General features: G+C 39.6%; 1 protein-coding gene across 6 annotated transcripts in view; it reads right to left on the reverse strand.

Annotated features, from left to right (window-relative positions):
• Window positions 1-19,557, reverse strand: part of sdk2a (sidekick cell adhesion molecule 2a) — a 252,076-nt gene that overhangs the window by 116,884 nt on the left and 115,635 nt on the right. The window lies entirely within an intron of this gene.

Raw genomic sequence — 19,557 nt, forward strand, 5'->3', positions numbered from 1 at the left:
TACTGCTGTGACATCATACAAGTGAGAGTGTTGTCGGAATGCTAAACATCCCCATACATTCATTTATTTCTCAGTCCGCCACAAAATCAAAATTGACCACCACAAAGTTTATCACTACCTCTGTATCACATGATAGTTTCTGTACGAACACCGGTGGCGTCAGTCGGCACGCTCCGCTGAGCTTCATTTAAGTTGCATATACACATATAATGTGCACATGCATTTGCGAATGTGCTGCAAGTTTGGAAAAAACTGTTATGGTGTTCCGGGTTCTCAACCTGTGGATGTTTTTCATCGCTAAAAGGGAGTTTGGGAACTTATAGCAGAGCACAGATGACAACATGTTTGCTCGAGACAGCACAAGCTAGCATGAAGGTAAAGCTAATCTTTTACATTATAGCGATGACGTTGGTAGTCACCTATAGAAGATTCTCTCAGACCAATCAGTGATCTACAGTGTTTTCGCGTCACATTTGGTATCAGCTCGGATCGCTTGGAACCGAGGTGGTACGAAAAAAAGTATCAAGTACTACATACTGCACCCAATGGAAAAGCTCCCAAAAGTTAGCTGATTCCACCCAAACCAAACCGTGGGGTACTATTCAATGGAAAAGCACCTAAAGAGTATATTAGTACCTCAAAGGAACATATTGGTAAAAGTGGCGGCCGTTGACTTCTTTTTTCGAGGGCGCACAATGCGAAGTTCGTCACAACATGTATGTAGCGTCATGTGTGTGGTTTGTCATTTCAAAATATGTGTTTGGCGCGTCAAGTTAACCTATGTGCATCACGTGTCTTGTCAAAATAAGTGCCTGCTGCAGACGCGTTTAAAGGGTTTATGATAAAAGAGACCCCCGCGTTTGCCAGATACTCGCATAATCTCATGCGCAATCAGAGTTCACTGTTAAGGGAGTGTCTTGCGTGTATTTTGTAAATTTTATGATCTTTTATCATAAACAGTTTTGTGCAGCAATCACTTATTTTGACAAAACACGTGATGCACATGGTTCACATGACGCAACAAACACATATTTTGAAAACACGAGCAACACACATAACACTCCGAACACATATTTTGAAATTGCGCCCCTCGGAAGAGAAGTCACCAGCCTCCACTGATTAGTAACAAATGTACAGTATACATATCTGTATTTAGGCCCTTTAAGAAGGGTACTGTTTTTTGACCATTTTTTCTGCCAGTGCATATATGGAACTAGCAATCAATATCATATTTTTATGTTTACAGTATTTGAACGTATTTTTATTAAGTCATATCCAACTGAGTCCCATTTGCATTGACCAACATAAAACAGAAGTCGTGATCATCTTTTTTTTTTCATATTGTGTTCTGAAAAAAAAAAAAAATGTAGGGTGAGACTTGATTTCATCTAGAACTGATTGGATCGTTGAAAGTTGGGTTGATAGCCCGCCCCCACACCATTCCTCATGACAGAAAGTAAAGAGTTTCAGTTTTGATGAGGGGAGGTGGTTAACATTTTTGATTAAAGATTAAGAAAAAGTAATGAAGCACACAGATAATTAATTTATAAAAAAACGCCACTGCAGTGTCCGAAATCTCTACAATGCTGCCTTCGGAGCCAGCATTCCAAGGCAGGAAAGCATCAAGGCACGTCCGAATCCAGTGTTTGGTTTACTTCCTGACTCCTGAGATTTGATTTACTTTATTGTCTGTTCAGATTCACTGGACAGAAATTCATCTTTGACACTGGCTTCAACAACATTCTGCAACCACATTACACACCACATAATAAAAGATACCTTCATCGTCTTGTCCCACAATTCTATGCGTGTGTGTGCGCGGGGAATATGATAGGTCGAGCTAGGTCAAGTTCAGAAAAATAAAATGGTGGACAAAAAAGCGACAGGAGCACAATTTTACTGTAAATAAATTTATATTTTTACTTTTTACACATAGCGAGAAAATACTCTAGCGAGAAATTAGTATTGCAGTTTTCAAATATGGGAGTTATCACAAAGATGCTCTCTGTTTATATTTCAAACAGAAATCCATAAAGCTGCCTATGAAGGCTGTCCGAATGCGTTTCCCGGAGCTGCCTTCATGCCGCCGAAGTCCTTGCCTGATGACAACGATATGTACACTAGATGTCGCCTTGGGGTTCTATGCATGCGTCAAAACCGTGGCCATCTTGGAACATGGGTCTTGTCATAGGAAGTAGCTAGGTAATGCTGCTATCTCCGCCTGTACTTCGAATTCATGGACGATGCCAGACTTTTGTGCTGCTTATTGATGTTAGGCCTACTAGCGCTATGCATTATATTTAGAAAAAGTAGATTTTCAAAATAACAAAACTTTATTTTTTCTGGACTAAATGCTAAATACATGTCTGACTGTTGAAACGAACCGAAAGAAAACCAAGAAAATCGCATTCATGACGATTTATGGTGATTTTATTTCCGTTACACCATTGCCTAAAATGACGCTGATGCGGGGTTCCCCTGTTTCAAGATGGCGCCTCTGTTTGAAGTATTCGGTCCAATGAACTGCCGTAGCCAAGGCGAAATCTAGTGTATATATCAAAGGTGATGCACAAGCCCTGAAAAGTGAAGCCAAAACATTTCGATCACCCCCCAGTGACTGGTCCCAGTATAGGTCATAAAGCCCGCCTTCCCATGTTATTCAATGGGACTTGAGGCCAACTAAAAAATTGTATTACACTTCAATTATCTTTTTTCCGAAGCTGGTTTCTGTCATTTACTGTAGTTTTTATCACACTGATGAAAATTCAAAAGTTTGTTTTTAAAATAAGTTTGTGTTTAGTTAGTTATTTAATGATATAAAAACGGTGGTGTCACGTCATGATTAACAGCTGTGATATCGTGTGATATACGCATTCTGCGAGAGCGAGGGCGGGGTATTGATTTCTCGGCTTTACTTCCTGCTCACTACTGCGCAGGACTGGTCCCGAAATCGCTACTGCGCAGACTCAAGACACAAGATGTCAGCGCCATATCGGGACACTGGCGGCTTCACTTTTATACCAATGGAAGAGAGCGAACAGGCGTCGTCTATCTTTTTTACAGTCTATTGTATATATCTATGGCTTGATGAGGAAGCTAGGCAACAAGTCAGCTGATTTCAGTTTCGGACGCAGCCTACTATATTCCTTTAAAAATAAATTTTTTTATTTTGACTTTAACAACAGTCGCGTTTAAATTTTTGGACCATTAGTGAACATATCTTTGGTTAACGCAGCATGTCTAACACTTTCACAGCAGGTGTAACATCATCACAGGGGGCGAATTTAATTGAACTGAACCGAATTCTCTCTGGCTCATTCACAGGTCAAATCGTGTCTCGAGTCACTTTAAGGTAATTTTGATTCATATGTGACTGCAAGAGGTGATGTCTAAATGGGTGAGTTGTTTACTTTGCTGTAATTACTCCATCCATTTCTCAGTTTCACAACTTGCTGACCCACTGCAAAGAAGATTATACCACCATCAGGGTAATCATCCAATCAAGTGTTTACCTGTATTTCGCACATATTCACGCTACACTTAAGAGCCTCAATGAAATCAAGGCAAACGCAAACAAGACGCTCTTTCTGTCTCTATATTGGATAGAAAGGGAGCCGTTTGGTTTTTAGGCACATATCTCCATTGCACACTTCGTCTATTGCCTCCTTATTGAAGCCCTTGCTAGTGAATGCTCTTACTGGAAGCCTGAGGTGTTCGTAACTACTGAGAATCATACAGAAATGTATGACTATGAGAAAAAGCAATAATGACGCTCTAACATCACTGGGGCGAAAGCAAATTGCACTATAATGTACAAATGAGACGGATGCACAGATTTATATGACATTACCACCTCATAAAATTATGTTATATTGCAAGACCTGAAAAATGAGAGAATATCTCAGCTCCAAAAATGTGCTATTTGTGAATAGCAAAAATAACAACAACTGATTTTAAATCAGAAGGCTACAGAACAGAAAATCGCACGCTATTTTAAGTAATTTAAATTTGCAAATATGATTTGTAGATAAAATAATTTTACTTCAGAGATCTGAGTCTTTCCGTGCCAAAAATAAAATTGGTACACCTATCAACGAAAAAGGGCGCGATTGTGTAGACAGTCACAGCTATATTGATCATAATGGGATTGAATCAGATTTGACACGACACGCCGTTCACACCTGCCATAGACATAATGTTCAAGATAGAGCTATTACTGCTTGTTTTTTGATCCAACAACACATTGCCGGACTAAATCACATCATTGCCGAGAGAAAGAGAGGCTGAGACGAAGACGAAAGAGGACGTTAGGGATAAATAGCCGGACACAATTTGACAAATCAGATTTGGCCTTCTAAAATATAAAAGACGATTTGAGAAACAATTTGTCTGTTGTTAACGTCGCCAGGCTAAAACAAGAAGCATCTGCAGTGCTGATAGAAGGAGTGACTTTCAGCGGCCTGATGAGGTAAGTGAGGGAAGGTTTGGAAGATAAGTTTGAAGATGCAGTCGCTCCGCCCGCAACCCTGACAGAATGAGCTATGGCGTGCCGGCGAATCCATTCATCCTCTGTGTTTCTAAAACAGCCGGATTATACAGACTCTCGGGCAAACACAAAGCCCTGCATGGGTGCGCCTTCAGCCGGGAGACAAAGTGCTTTCATTTTCCTCACGAGGAGCAAATGATGGCACGTATCGATCCCGGCGAGGCGTATTCTATAGGTGACATAGATCTGATTGTCACTGTGTTTGTGAAAGGCCAATTAAAGCTTGTATTAATTGAAGCAATAATGCAGTGAGCCCTGGAGCTTAGCTTCAGGGGTGCCAGAAGCTGTTGTCTCTCGAGCCAAATATTGCACTTTTCTTGGCCTCAGATGAAGTCATTTTATAGAGCCTCTCCACTGGGCTACATAATATGCCACACAAAATATCTTGAGACACATACACTCCCTGGATCAAGAATCTACCGACTCCACAGGAATTGGACTATTATCAGACTAATTAAGCTTGGTACAATCTTCCAAATCATTGCCATTTGGGTAACATCTCCACGAGCAAATGTACAGTAGACGGCCAGTGCTCTCCAACTGTCTGGAGTGCACAGATTTGCCAGCCGTACAACCATAGTTATTATATCCTCCAGTAAATGCAGTGCCATTCAGCACAGGGGCACATCCACTTAGCGACGGTGCACAATAAACATACCACCATTAGAGACCTCAGATGCCAAATCAGCCTGCACGTCCATTGGCTAAAAGCAGAATCATCCACGATATGATGGATGGTTGTGTATATTCTGCAATGTATATGCGGGTTGTTTGGCTGGATGGTTTGTGACTCATTTAGTACAAGTCTCCTCTCGACTGCCTCAACCACAGTTTTAGAAAATAAATGGTTAAAATATGTACCTCAGTTGGGGCAGTACCCTTTAAAAAGGTATGTACACTATTGGTATCAATATGTTTCTTTGAGCTACCAATATGTACCTCTGAGGCATTAATATGATCTCTTTAGGTGCCACTCCAGTAACAGCTGGAGTAATATTTTGACCATTTTTTCTGAAAAGAAAATTGACTTCGTCTTAATCATTTCTCCTAGAGAGGAATGTGCAATTTTCTTCCTGTGTTAAAGAGACCCCAGTAATTTCAAAGATTTGCATCAGCCTAATTTCAATATGAACTCAAACTTACCTATTTAAACTCTTTCAAGACCAAGATATGATCTGTATACTCTCTTAATGGTAAAAATAATGTTATAGATAATCAAATCTATACCCATCCCAACTACAGTTTGCATCTATTGCTATGTCTATTTCTATTTCCCCTATGCAATTTTATGGGAAACATCTAAAATATTAAAAGATAAACCATGACATACTGCAAAAAGACGAAGCAATAAAGTGTCTAACTGCGTGAGGCAAAACTAAGACAGAGATCTTAAAGCGATATTTCAGCCAAATATCAAAATTACCCCATGATTTACTCACCCTCAAGCAACCCGAGATACACATGTCCATTATCTTTTAGACGAACATATATGGAATTATTTTAGTAAATGCCCTTGCTCTTTCACACTTTATAATGGTAAAAAACAGGGATCAAGGAACAACTTCTGACTTTAAAGCTCAAAAATCCATCCTTCACAGAGGTAATCCACACGAATCTAAGGGGTTAATAAAGGTCTTTAGCTGGTAATTGATGCAATTTTGTAAATAAAATATACATATTTAAAATTTTATAGACTACAATAACTAGCTTCCGGTAACGGCGTAATCTTGGCGTTTCATGAGTGTCACTCCGTAACGTACCTATGGCAACCAAAGCTACAACCTGTGTGTGTCCAAGATGGCGTCGTTACTGGAAGCATAGAGTATAGTCTGTTTTTTACATGTACGCGAACGTACGTACACAGTCGTATGCATGTGCATTGCGAAAAAAAATGCAATGCATCTCCTGGGCTACATACTACATTCTCCTGCGTATGCGTGGCCTATGCGTTTAATGTACATCCGGTTTAAAAAGTCTGGCAGTGTGCGTACAGTATGCGCACACTCTTCTGATGACGAAAATTGCCTCACGCACACTGTACGCGGACCCTCACGTATGCATAAGAAGGGAATATACTTTGGCTTTTAAAGGGATAGTTCACCCAAAAATGAAAATAATGTCATTAATTACTCACCCACATGTCGTTCCAAACTTCCAAAATTACGACTTTATTCAGCATTGTCTTCTCTTCCGCGTTTGTTGTGAAGTGCATGCCCGAGACTAAAGTCACGTGACTGCATTGATGACATTTTATCCTCAGACATGTTTGTGATTTTTTTTTACTTACAGCATGCGTCTCCATAAGACTGTAAAAGAAGCTCAGGCGGACAAAAAAAAACCACATAACACGTCGGCCGAGTCATATGTCTGCCGCGTCACTGCAGTCACGTGACTTTAGTCTCGCACATGCGCTTCACAACACAACCGGAAGAGAAGACAATGATGAATAAAGTCATATTTTTTGTTATTTTTGGACCAAAATGTATTTTCGATGCTTCAACACATTCTAACTCAGTGGTTCTTAAACTTTTTCAGCGTGCGGCCCCCTTTGTGTACAGTGCATTCTTTCGTGGCCCCCCCAAAGAAAATGTATGACAAAAACAGTTCGTAAACTTCACATTTTAATTAAACAAAACATTAAATTATACAAAGTAGTGCTGCCTTATTTTTTTTAGGTTTTATTTCACAGAATTCATGATAAATTAATGTATTTTATAAAAATGTCATAAAACTGGGGCCCCCCTGGCATAATCTCGCAGCCCCCCTGGGGGTCCCAGACCCCAGTTTGAGAACCACTGTTCTAACTGACCCACTTATGTCACATGGACCACTTTAATGATGTTTTATTACCTTTCTGGACATGGACAGTATACCGTACATAGATTTTTAATGAAGGGTCAACAAGCTCTCGGACTAAATACAAAACATCTTAAACTGTGTTCTGAAGATTAACGAAGGTCTAACGAGTTTGGAACGACATGAGGGTGAGTCATTATTGACAATATTTTCAATCTCTTTAAAGTTTATAAAGTTTGAAATCTGGATTTTTTTTTACAAAATCGCACCATTACCTGCAAAAGACCTTTATTAACCCCTTGGAGTCGTGTGAAAGATGCATGCCCTTTTTTGGGTTTAAAGTCAGAAGTTGTTTCCTAATCCCTGTTTTCTACCGTTATAAGCTGGGAAAAGCAAGGACATTTTCTAATATAACCCCAAATGTGTTTGTCTGAAAGATGATGAATATATGTATCTTGGATTGCTTGAGGGTGAGTAAATCATGGGGTTATATTAATATTTATCTGAAGTATCCCTTTAAGCTTCCATGGAGAAAGGTTTTGCTGTTTGTTTTCACAGTTAACTGTTGTGGTCTGGGAGATTCTTAAGGTTTTGGAACGGCTGCATTGCTACAGCTAAAAAGAAAATGTTTCAATGAACAAGGTCTTTGTGGCAGAGTACGCTGAGCAATGGAAACTCACTCCCATGGGTTCTTATTATGTCAGACGAAAGGTTATGTTAGCATGAAATGGAGGAAGAGCACAGACTAGTTTGCTGAAGTCTGACAATGTCCTCAAACAGGAAGCCTCTTAGTGATGAGAGCGATCTCCATATTGTAATGAGAATGTCAGTCAGTGCCTGTGGCTCCTTCAGTGTCTGAGCGCCAGGCTTTGATCTGCTGGGGCTCAGGCGAGGTTAAGCAGATCTCACTAAAATCCTGCTCCGAGTGGGCGGCCGAGGTCCGCAGGAGAGCACACCCACCGAGAGCAAGAAACCTCGGGTCAGGATGATGCTAAACTCAGCCTTAATGAGCCATAACGCAGGTGCCATTTCTCATCAGAATCCCTGCAGTTTAAAGGTAGAAGAAAGTGAAAAAGATAAAAGCAGAGGAAAGGGGCTTTGTGTTCGGTAAAAGGGTGGGAATAGACAGGAACCTGACACACTGACGTGTCAGTATGTTTTGCAATCTTTCAACATTGTGTGTGTGTGTGTGTGTGTGTGTGTGTTTGTGTGGGTGGGTGCTGGATTGTGTTGAATCCAGATGGAGAACCTAGGGGAGGTTCCTCTGCGGTGGAGGAGCCCTGCAGCAGGTAAGTTGAGCTGGCCAGAGTCAGGGGGCGTTTAATGTTCTCTTTATGCTTGGTCGAGCTAAGACCATCATTTTTTTGTGTCCGCATCCTCCTTGCCACCACAGGCAACCTTAGAAACGAAAAAGAAGCGCTAACCTGACAGCCAACCTCGAATGGCAACGCTCCACACAGACTGCTGCAACACACACAGAATTTTAATAGCTCCGAGACAAAGGCCACGGGCACCAGCCAGGATCCATAAAGCACTGGCCTCTGAGTTTTCACTGCACCATGCAATCACACTCTTGGGACTTAGCAGTTGTTCTGCATTTCCTCCCCTTATTCTGGCACGACGGGGAACACGGACCCTTCCACCACTTAATCCTCTGGCACGTTTGCCGATCCTTCTCATCAGAGAAGCTTAGAACGAGCGGACACCAGACCTATACAACCTCTGGCTCTTAAAGATACTTTTTTCTCATATCACTGTTGTACCCTTGGGGATACAGGCACTTGTGCTTTATCCTGCCAACAGAGAGAGAAGTTATCCTAGCACTTCATATACTGCCCTGAGGTTTATGCTGGCTTTTGCCCCTGATGCAAATGTGTATTTTGCTCTGTCAACTGGTCCGGGTAAGCTTACAAGGCTGGCACAGGCACAATCCCGCTCTGGTCGCCACTGAAGGTCAGCCTGATCCGTCACTCTGTCAGTGGCGGTTGTCACCGTGACAACCGGCACCCTGCCGATTTACACTTCATCAACTCTCAAAGCGTGCAAAGTGCCCTCCACCCTGCCAGGAAGGTGAAGAGCCCCATTACCCTTCAGGCCAAACAAGCACTTCACCACATTAAGACAAACACGGATGCAACCGAAGTGTATCGTCAACCGTTGCATTCTGCGTATCAGTCCACGTGTTACGACGTATCTCTCAAAGTGTATTTGTGGCCGGTCAGTCACATTTGCAAGACACGACAATGGACGTTTCAGGAAGCTCTCAGAGAGAGGAAAGAAAAGCATTTTTTTATTGTTGTTGTTTTACTTTGAAAAGCACTGCAGCTCTGTTGAATGAGGCGTAGAATAATAAAGAATGTCAGAATTACTTTGTTTGACTTGTGTTGCAATTCAATCGGGTAATTTGCAGTCTCTCATAGCTCTGAATTTCATTAGCTCCTCAGGTTTTCTTGGCACATCTGTCTATGACTGCAGTATGAGTAGGTTGCCGCGGGTTAATGGATGTGTAATTGATGCGATTAATTGAGGTGTAATGTAGCACGGCATTGCGATTTTGATCCAAGGGGCTGCGGGCAACCAGTGACGTAACTCAAACACAATTAGAGGCGGCATTGAGCTATCAAATAGAGATTTAATTAGGAGTGAAGGATGGGGGGCAGTCAATGGTCGGGAGATTGAATTATCCGAGCACAGCCTCCTGAAGGCAGCGTCGACACAATATGCCGCCACACATTGTGTTCCCACTTCCACTTTTTTCTTTCGATACCTATATATTCTCTTATCTTTTGTCACTTCCTTTTCCTTTTTCACTTTGTCAAAGTCTGTGGATTTGCGCTTATTGTCTCTCGCTGTCTCGTTGCATTTTCTTCTTTAAGTTCTTTTCTCACCTCTGTTTGGTCTTCGCCCTCCCTCCTTATTTCTTGCATCTCGTTTTCTCCTTCTCTGGTTTTCAATCTCGACACAGGGGATGCATGTGCCTTGGGATGTGTCTCTGATATTCCAGAGATTAATTAGACACCAGAGCACTTGGCACTACACAGCGAAGCCAACCATCAATTAATGAGATGCCGTGCACCCTCGTACTTCATCCACATCTATTTTTCCCTTCGTAGATGACTCTAGGGATCATAATCAGATGCCCCCACCGTAAGCTACTCTCTTTATCCAGTGTAGTCAGATGCTTTTGATGGACCCGCAAGATGGTGTGAATGTAAACCAGAAAAAGCTAGTTTTAATGACGTGTGCTAACTTTGCCCTGCTGCTCATGGAGAACTTCTTCAGTAATTTAATGAAAGTAGGTAAAAAACAAAACCGCAAACAAGAGAGAAAGCTACAAATACACTTCAGTCTCAGAGAGTCAGAGTAGTGTTATTGTCATTTTAACCATATATGACTATACACTACAATGGCTTTATTGTTATTGCTTCATTATATGGAATCTTTAATTGTTTCCACTGCATATGGGTTCTCTTATTCATGTCGTAAATTTCACTATTGTGCGTTGTGTATTTAGATTTTTTCCTGGCTTGCTTTTAATTGTATATTTTTATTATCTTTTGTATTGCTTATTGTCTTTCTACCATCTGGAAGAGATAGCAAAATTAGATTGGTATTGTCCCAAAGAACGTAAGGGATAATGTATAGGCAGCAGGTTGTTATCACAGAAATAAGCCAAGGCAGTGTGATCAGAACCCGTTTGCTTTCAGTTTTAAGATAAGACCAGACAAATATCACAAACACACTATTTGTTTAATAATTTGTTAATATAATGTCATATACTGTATGTTATTCAAATATTAATAGCACAGCCTTGTACGGGTACTGCGATTCATCTTGACGAGTGCAGTTTAAGGGGCGGTTCACATTTCGCGTTTTTTGCGCGTGCAAATACGTTATTTGAATGTAGACGAGCGGCAAGCATGCTTAAATAGAGAGTGACGCTGTCTCTCAGCCAGTTGAAAGTACTTCAACTTTTCATAATGCCACGTTGGAAAGAAGGAGGAAAGTGGCGTGGTCGTGTTGTTTTAGACCTCATGGCGATGATTTCAGATCACCGCAATGATTGTACATCTCTTTAAAAAACATAAGGGGGAGCTGCAGCGCCTGTATAAACGAGACAGTATCAGATGGCGCTCCTTAACTCTTTCCCCGTCAGCGTTATTAAAGCGTAACTAAACCCCTGGTCAGAGCCTCACTCCGCCCACTGGCAATATTTGAAAAATGCAAGAAAAGTGGGCAGATCCCAACGGAGATAGAGGGGACGAACTAAGTGTGTGGTGAGATCGTAACAAGGGCGTGGTGAGCTTGAACCTGCTTACGTCACGAGTCATTTTTTGGACCCAACATCCAATAGGAAAATTCAACTGCAGTAGCCACCGTTCAACCTTAAGAGGGCAGCACTCAGACGTTTTTACACCATATATTGCAGTATTGAAACACTTTATATCCAAATGTCAAAAAACTTACTAAAATCAATGAACGGCACTAATAAAGCATCATTCTTACAGAACATTAACTAAAAAAAGTTGGTTTAGGGTTTAGTTACTCTTTAAACAAAAGTTGCCAGCCAGTGCAAGCATTTTTCATGATTTTATGATCTGGAAATTCTCGTCATTGGCAGGGAAGCGTTTTCTCTTAATTGACGAGTTATCTTGTCAATGGCGGGGAAAGAGTTAACTGACAGTGTAACGCGATACATTGCAAAGGCGTTCAATACAGTGGAAAAAACAGCATTTAAAGAAATGCTGCAAAACTTTGATAAGTGGTATGAACTGCCAAGTAAAACACATATTTCCAAAACAGCAATTCCAAATTTAGGGAACGGAAAGATGCTATTCTTAAGGATTTGTAAGGAATTGATTTTTTGCAGCCACTACAGACATGTGGTCCAGTACTAATATGACCTGTTCTGGTATAGTTAGTTTATTTTTATTGCATTTTTATTTTCAGTTATTTTTCAGACACTTTATTGTGTTTATTTCTTAAGAAGAATTTTCAGTTTTTGAAAAATAAATAATTGCTTTTGACTGTGTGTTATGGGTATTCATATTTACTGCCAGGTAAACCTTGCAAAATATTTAACTTAAAATCACAACAATGTGTGAAAATTATTTCATGAACAAACAAAAAAATGAATGAGAAATAAATGTCAAAGTAATAAAACAGACAATCAATCTAAAAAAGGCAGTTTATCGCCATAATTATTACAAATTATTAGGCAATTAACCGTCAGCCAAATTTCATAACCGTGACAGCCCTACTGGCCGATAACTACTCTGAATCGCACAGCCGATATTATGCACAGCTATTTCATGTATTACGGCTTTTGATCAGTAAGTCCTTATCGATTGCATTTGAACAAACAACAATCGTTATTATAGATATTCTTTATTATAGGTTTAAGAAACAGCAATATAAATATATGCTTAAGCCATTTCCTGGAGCTGCGTGTGTATAGTTCTTCTTCTGCGGCAACATATTGAGTTTCTGCACGAGAGCGCCCTCTGGCTTTTGGATGTAGTGGCATTTCCCCGTAATTAATTGAGAAGCATAACAAGCATCATCGATTTATGCACTTCAACCATTTACATAATTGTACATGTGGTATTTACAAAATGATTTTTCATCGCAAAAGGTTTGCATTTCTTACAAACAAGCTAATAACATATCAAATCAAAATATTTAATCATGTGGCAATAATTGCGTAATAAGCAAGATAGCATAATCATCGTAAAAAATCCCCTAAGGGTGATACAAGCCACCTCTGCTTCACGTCCTGATCACCATGTTATGATTTATTCTGTATGTAATACATGATACATAAATTAATGGTGCATTGTGTAACTTTTAGAAGGGACTTAATGGTGTATAAAGACCTTACATAATGAACTGTATTGTTTTTATTACTTTAGAATGAGATGCTTTTATCACCATAAACGGCGGGTCCCCTTACATGGAAGTCGTTGTCATGTTTCTACATTAGCCCAAACTGTTCCACAGAGTGCGTTTCGTCCCTATGTTGTCTCAGACGATGAGGTGTTTGTCCTGTGGCAGCTACCGTATGCGTTTTGAAATTGAGGGGTGAGCTGTTGGTTGCAATTAGCTGAAGATGCCTTTAAAATTTACACACACTACCTTTAAATCTTCAATAGACTTTAAAGGAAAAACTAAGAATAAGAACTAATGAGAAGTAAACATTATACACAGACTACACAAGTGCATGCAATATTTATAACCGGTAACAATTAAGACAATAAAAACAAGGCACAGTAACAGGGGATGTATTAAATGAGCAAGATTTTAAGTTTATGTGTTGATTTAGTGCATGCGATTATCTGCCTACACACACGCATTCACGCACGCACACAGATATATGACATCAGGTACGTTGAAGACGTTCCAAGCATGAAAACATCCCAGAAAGAGCCGGGGCAAAAGGCATCTCTGTATTTAGAAAGTAGGGCAAAGAAGAATGGAGGAAAATAACAAACAAAGGCATCGAAATGAGAATTCCTCTGAGCCCCGGGTCATTAGAGTTAATTCTGCGCATTCTGCCATCTGCTGCGATTGTTTACACTTGCCTGGATAATTAGATCCTAATTAGTTGATGGGGTGGTGGAAAGCCATTCCATCCACACATTATTATTTCACTGGCTCCATTATAGCCAGACACCTGGACGTATGACATGGCGCTGTCCAAAACCCCTCTCACAATGCCGGCCTTGCAAAAGAACGAGTCAATAAACAAACACACAATCGCGAAAATGACAAACGCGCGTTTAATTATGGGCCGATACGCCCTTTCCGACTCCCCGAAAGGAAATCGCACGCTGCATTTTCACGACCAAATGGCATCCGAAAGCTATAATTTCAAATGGAAAGGACGGCCTGGTCCCCATCTGGTTGAGCGTTTCACTGGGCCTCAGAGATACTGACACTCCAACGGCAAGAAACAAGCTGTCGGTTTTCTTTCGACCCCTCCTCTACACCTGAAACTCCTGCGTCGGAGAGATAGCGCGCATGTTAATAGTCGGGAGCTTGGCGTTGTATCTGGAGGCTGGCATTGTAATATACGCGTGCGGAAAGGCCGCTGATTGTGATTCTTATCGTCGCGCGCGTGCTGGCGAAAAGCCGCGAGGTGAGTGGGTGAATGGCAGGGCTGGATGTAAATGCTAATGGCTGCGTGGTTTTGACAGAGAGAAGAATTACCATCCGCCTTCATTACATTTACGACGGCCCGCGTGCCAAAGCAGACAGGGCTCGGCTTGGACATTGGTTTATTTATCTGTTATGAGGGTGAGGAACACAGCTCACATTATTCACATCAGTCATACAGCTTTCAGGATGGGGGACAGGAAAGGATGTGATTCTGTTCTTTCAAGGGTATGTCTGCCATATTTTATGGTCGACAGACTGGAATCAGAGGAACAAGCATTTTGATAAGCATCGAGAAAAGTGATTGTTTTGTTTTTTATTAGGTTACAGGTCAAGGTTATATTTTTATTCATTAAATATTTTATCATGCCATACTCATTCATTTTAGTATATTTTACTTTGACTGACACCAAGAAATGCAAGAAAGCCTCACTTCCCAGCAAGCAATAGCCGACATTACACAGTCTAAGTGTAACGCACTTCTAGCCAAAATAAACTTAAATTCACATGTCGTTTTTGCCTAAGTAACTTGTGAGATGTATGACGTGATTTCATTGTATAAGCAAAGTCAACAGTGATTACAAATTTGTTTATTCGCCTATTCAATTTTCACTGAAAGCCCAAATTTAGCCTTGTTTTAGTCTAGACTTTGGATGGCTATTAGATGTCTTTTAAACCCAAAATTGCTTGCTGGGTTCAGCCAACATAAATAGTATTTTTGAAAAATGTATGTTGACAATGACATCAGATGACCTAACACCAGTGAAAAGATGATGCCTGCCCATGCAAGGACTTTGGACGATATCAACTCTGAATCCTGAATTGATTATAAATTAAACAAAATTGTCTGTGTTCTATGTATATTTCACATTGTGTCTTCTGTAAAGCGCTATACCAATAAACTTGAACTAAATTAAATGAATGTATGCCAAACTGCAACAGACCAAGGTAAATATAGTAAAATTAAATGTATAGATATTTCACAATTGAAAGACATATTTATCAACAAAGCATGTGAATACTGAGCTTCAGTTATAAATAAATGTTAATTATGTTTATTTTAATTTCTGTACATTTGTCATATATTTTTCACATCGAGCTTTAAGTAAAATAGTTTTGGAATTTAAGTTGTGGAAATTTTCGTTCTATCTTAAGCATAGAGTATAGTTTTAACATGTACGCTCGTGTACCCGCACACTGCCTTGCTACGAGAAATTGCAATACTTCTCCTAGCCTACATACTACATACTAAAGCCCTGCGCGGGACTGCTTCCTTAACCCGCACCCGCTGAATTTCTGACCAGGACCACCCACTCCCACTACCTGTGTGTTCTGCTCCTGCCCGCACCCACAATGTTTGTGTCCACCCAAAAAAATACATTTCTCTGGCCAAAAATGCTTTAAATATATGCTAAATACATTTTGTATAAAGTAATGCTCATAAAAAATATATATATATTTAGTTGTAACCTTCACATATCAACATGTATTTCAAAATATATTTCAAGCAAATACATTTCAAAATTTTCATACCATATGGCAAACATTTATTTTTTGCCAAAATATATTTGAAATATATGCTAAATAAGTTAGTTTTATAAGTATATTTTAGTTAAAGTTAAAGATATATTTAATTTCAACCTTTTTAAACTGTTTACCTGTTCGTAACACAAATGAAGTTTTTCTTCCATTGTGACATGAATATGTTTCCATGGATTGAAAAATATGGAGGGCTAAATATATTTTTAAACCTTTAACATTTATTTATTTTTAAAATGTATTTTAAAATGTACAAAAAATATGTCAATGAAAAATATATTATTCTAAACATATTCCAAAATATATTTTAGCATATATATTTTTGGACATTTTTTGCCGTATGGGCACTCCCACAGATTTTCTCCGAGCTTGTGAAAAATGTACACAAATGCTCAGACTAAACATTCGTTCATATTAGCATCCAGAATAAACATTAAACATGATTGCGTTTAAAAAAGTAGTAATGCTAATGCTGAAGTAATTGTAAACAAACAAACAGTTTAACTGTTAACAACCTAATTTGTCACTCAGTGCACACAACTTTCAGTGCTCATCAGATCTTCCGGACGTGAGACATGTGGCTTCATTTATTTTTCAACTTCATGTGTTAACTCCATTTCTATTACACGCCAAATCCCATCAAGCCGTGCGGGTCTCCCACAAAATTTTCTGACCGCCCACTGCAGCAAAGGTAAAACTGCCCACTCTCCAATGCAGCCCTCTACTACATACTCATGTACACACATGTGCGACCTATGAGTACCAAGGGCAATTTTCGTAAACTAAAATGGAAACTAAGCACTGAAAAACTGAAATAAAATAATTAAAATAAAATAAAATAAAATAAAATAAAATAAAATAAAATAAAATAAAATAAAATAAAATAAAATAAAATAAAATAAAATAAAATAAAATAAAATAAAATAAAATAAAATAAAATAAAAAATAAAATAAAATAAAATAAAACTAAACAAACAACCATTACAGGAAAAATTAACTAAAATAAAATAATAAAAAATTAATTAAAGTTCTTTGTACTCATAAGCTGATGAGCTTTTGATTGATACACTACTATCATTTACATTTTTTGGTTGGTTTCTTTGATTTGTGCAGTTTACTTTTTCTGCTTGTATTTTGACTTTTCTTTCTGTTATGTTATTTGTTTCTTATATCCCATTGTTTTAGTTTTTCTGTAAATGGCATTTTTACCTTCTTGTTAATAAAACACCATATTTTCAAAACATGGTTTTAATTTATTTTACGATGATTAAATATTATTTATGGGTGCATTCAGGCTCAGTTTGGGGTATTTTGGGATACTATTGGCCTAGTTTTGGGGTTATGGATAAGTTGCGGTAGGTTTTTGGGGGGTTCTAGATACGTTGTGTAAAGGTGTTAGCAGTTTGGCTCTTTTTTGGGTTACACATGGGGATTCAGGCAGTGTTCTGGCCCAGTTAAGGCGGATTCCAGGGACATGAAAGAAGTTGTGGGTAAGTTTTGGGCTGCTTCAGGCATGGTTTTGGTATCCTTTAGGCTAGGAACTTAAGGGCCATTTGAGGGGTGGGGTCCATGGCGGTATGTGGTCCACAACAACAGCCTGAATTCAACCTGATAAGGCCAATTTGCTATCCTGGGTAAGCTTTCATTCCATTGCAAAGAAATTCGACATTTGTGTACGGTGAAACAACATTGATGTTGGCTGAAAGAGGTTGCATAAAAATTACACAAAACATACACAAACACATACACAGACACAAACATATTATATTTCCAGTCAGGTTTGCTACATTAGCTTGATAAATAGTTACTTTTGTAACTGCAACTGTTACATGCGTAGTTGCCTAGACAACAGATACAAGAAACAATAACAGATTTACTAATGTGACAGGTTTTTTTTACTTTTTCTGATAAACGTTCAAAAACCACCAGCATGTGGTTGACAAAATTACTGCCCCAAAATGTTTGTTGACATGTACTATTCCACTTTAGTTATCATGGATAAATAAACTAAATAACCTTTGTCAACAAAAATTTTCGGCAGTAATTTTGTTCACTTGTGGGAAAGAATGTGGCATTACAGACAAAATAAGAAAGCATTGAGGCGGGAAGCTGCCAATACCTCTGGGAACACAAGCTAGAAAAGATATAAACTTAAAACTTGGTACAAAAATAAACAATTTGGCTGAAGCAAGCAAAACGTGTTAGAAGCTGAAAAAATAATCACGTCTGAGAACGAAAGAACCAGAACTAAATAGTAGTTCCCTATCTCGGCCTGTTGTTTGTATGAAAGCTGACGGTGTACAGTACATAATGGCGCTTGATACCAAACACATTCACACTTCCTAAAGACCTTTCTGACCACCATTTTCCCCATCATTCTTCTTAATAGAGCTGTTGGTGGTCACAGAAATTGTGTAATTATAACCCCCCCTGTGACTTTCACGACCCCACTTCCAACTGCAGTCTCCATCCACAAGAGTAAGCACTCCACATCCCGAAAACCTCATCGGTGACCTCTGACCCCTAAACAATGTGTCTTTCGCTGAGCAGCTGGAAGCTGTGTTTAGACTGCGCTTGGAAGCTCCCGGCACTTGGGCCCAAACCGCACCGGTTAGGCAGGCGGCAGATACAGATCCAAACGTTGAGATGTTATGCTAATGACATTGTTCTCGCACGTCTTACACGTCTCCTCGTTGAATCTCATCTCCGTTCTCAATTACACAGATATCATGCGCCGGCTGCCGAGAGGCACTGCTCAGAAACAAAAGGAGAGGGGAGATCTTTTCAAAACACTAATTATTGTCTTTGCCGGGACACAATGGTGGCAGTGACGCTCCTGCCACGTGAGGCCGAGCGCAATTAACCTCCGTAGTCAGCGAAAGCAGCCGCAACTGGAATTGTGGTTAACGTGGCACCCGTACGGATAAACTTCCTGGAATTCCGGAGTTTGAGCGAGACTGACCACACCTTTTAAAATAGACTAAATAAGCATCTGGTTTTACAAACATGAGAGAGGACTGCAGAGAAAGCCGCTGTGGATCAGCACTTTGCTGTAAGAACTGCAGACGAATGCGAATTCATGCGCTCTGGTACAGGGATAGATTTCCTCGGCTCGGGTTAGCGTCCAGCCAAGGGAAATAAGCGGTGATGGTCACATTAACAGATTTATTTGAATGAGTATTTTTATTGTCTGCCAAGCCTAAGGGTGAATATTTTGTGCAAAGTCGCTGGGCTCCCTGACTACTTTCAGACATCAAAGTAATATATGCCTGGCGTGTGCCATAAAAGTCATCGAAGAATGAAAAAAAAACACACAGTTTTTCTAATCGACCAGCAACCTATACCGGCACGATCACATCAGCAATTCAATAGTCCCATCGCCAGATCCAGATGGAATTTGTGCAGACTTTTTTGCATTTTCTGCATTGATTTGGGGACACAAGCTGTGGAATGGATTTAAACATAAATGTGTTAAACAGAGACGAGTCCATTACGCTAATAGAGCTGTGTGATGTATCGCA

This window comes from Misgurnus anguillicaudatus, chromosome 19 (assembly GCF_027580225.2).
Source record: "Misgurnus anguillicaudatus chromosome 19, ASM2758022v2, whole genome shotgun sequence".
Classification (NCBI taxonomy): Eukaryota; Metazoa; Chordata; class Actinopteri; order Cypriniformes; family Cobitidae; genus Misgurnus; species Misgurnus anguillicaudatus.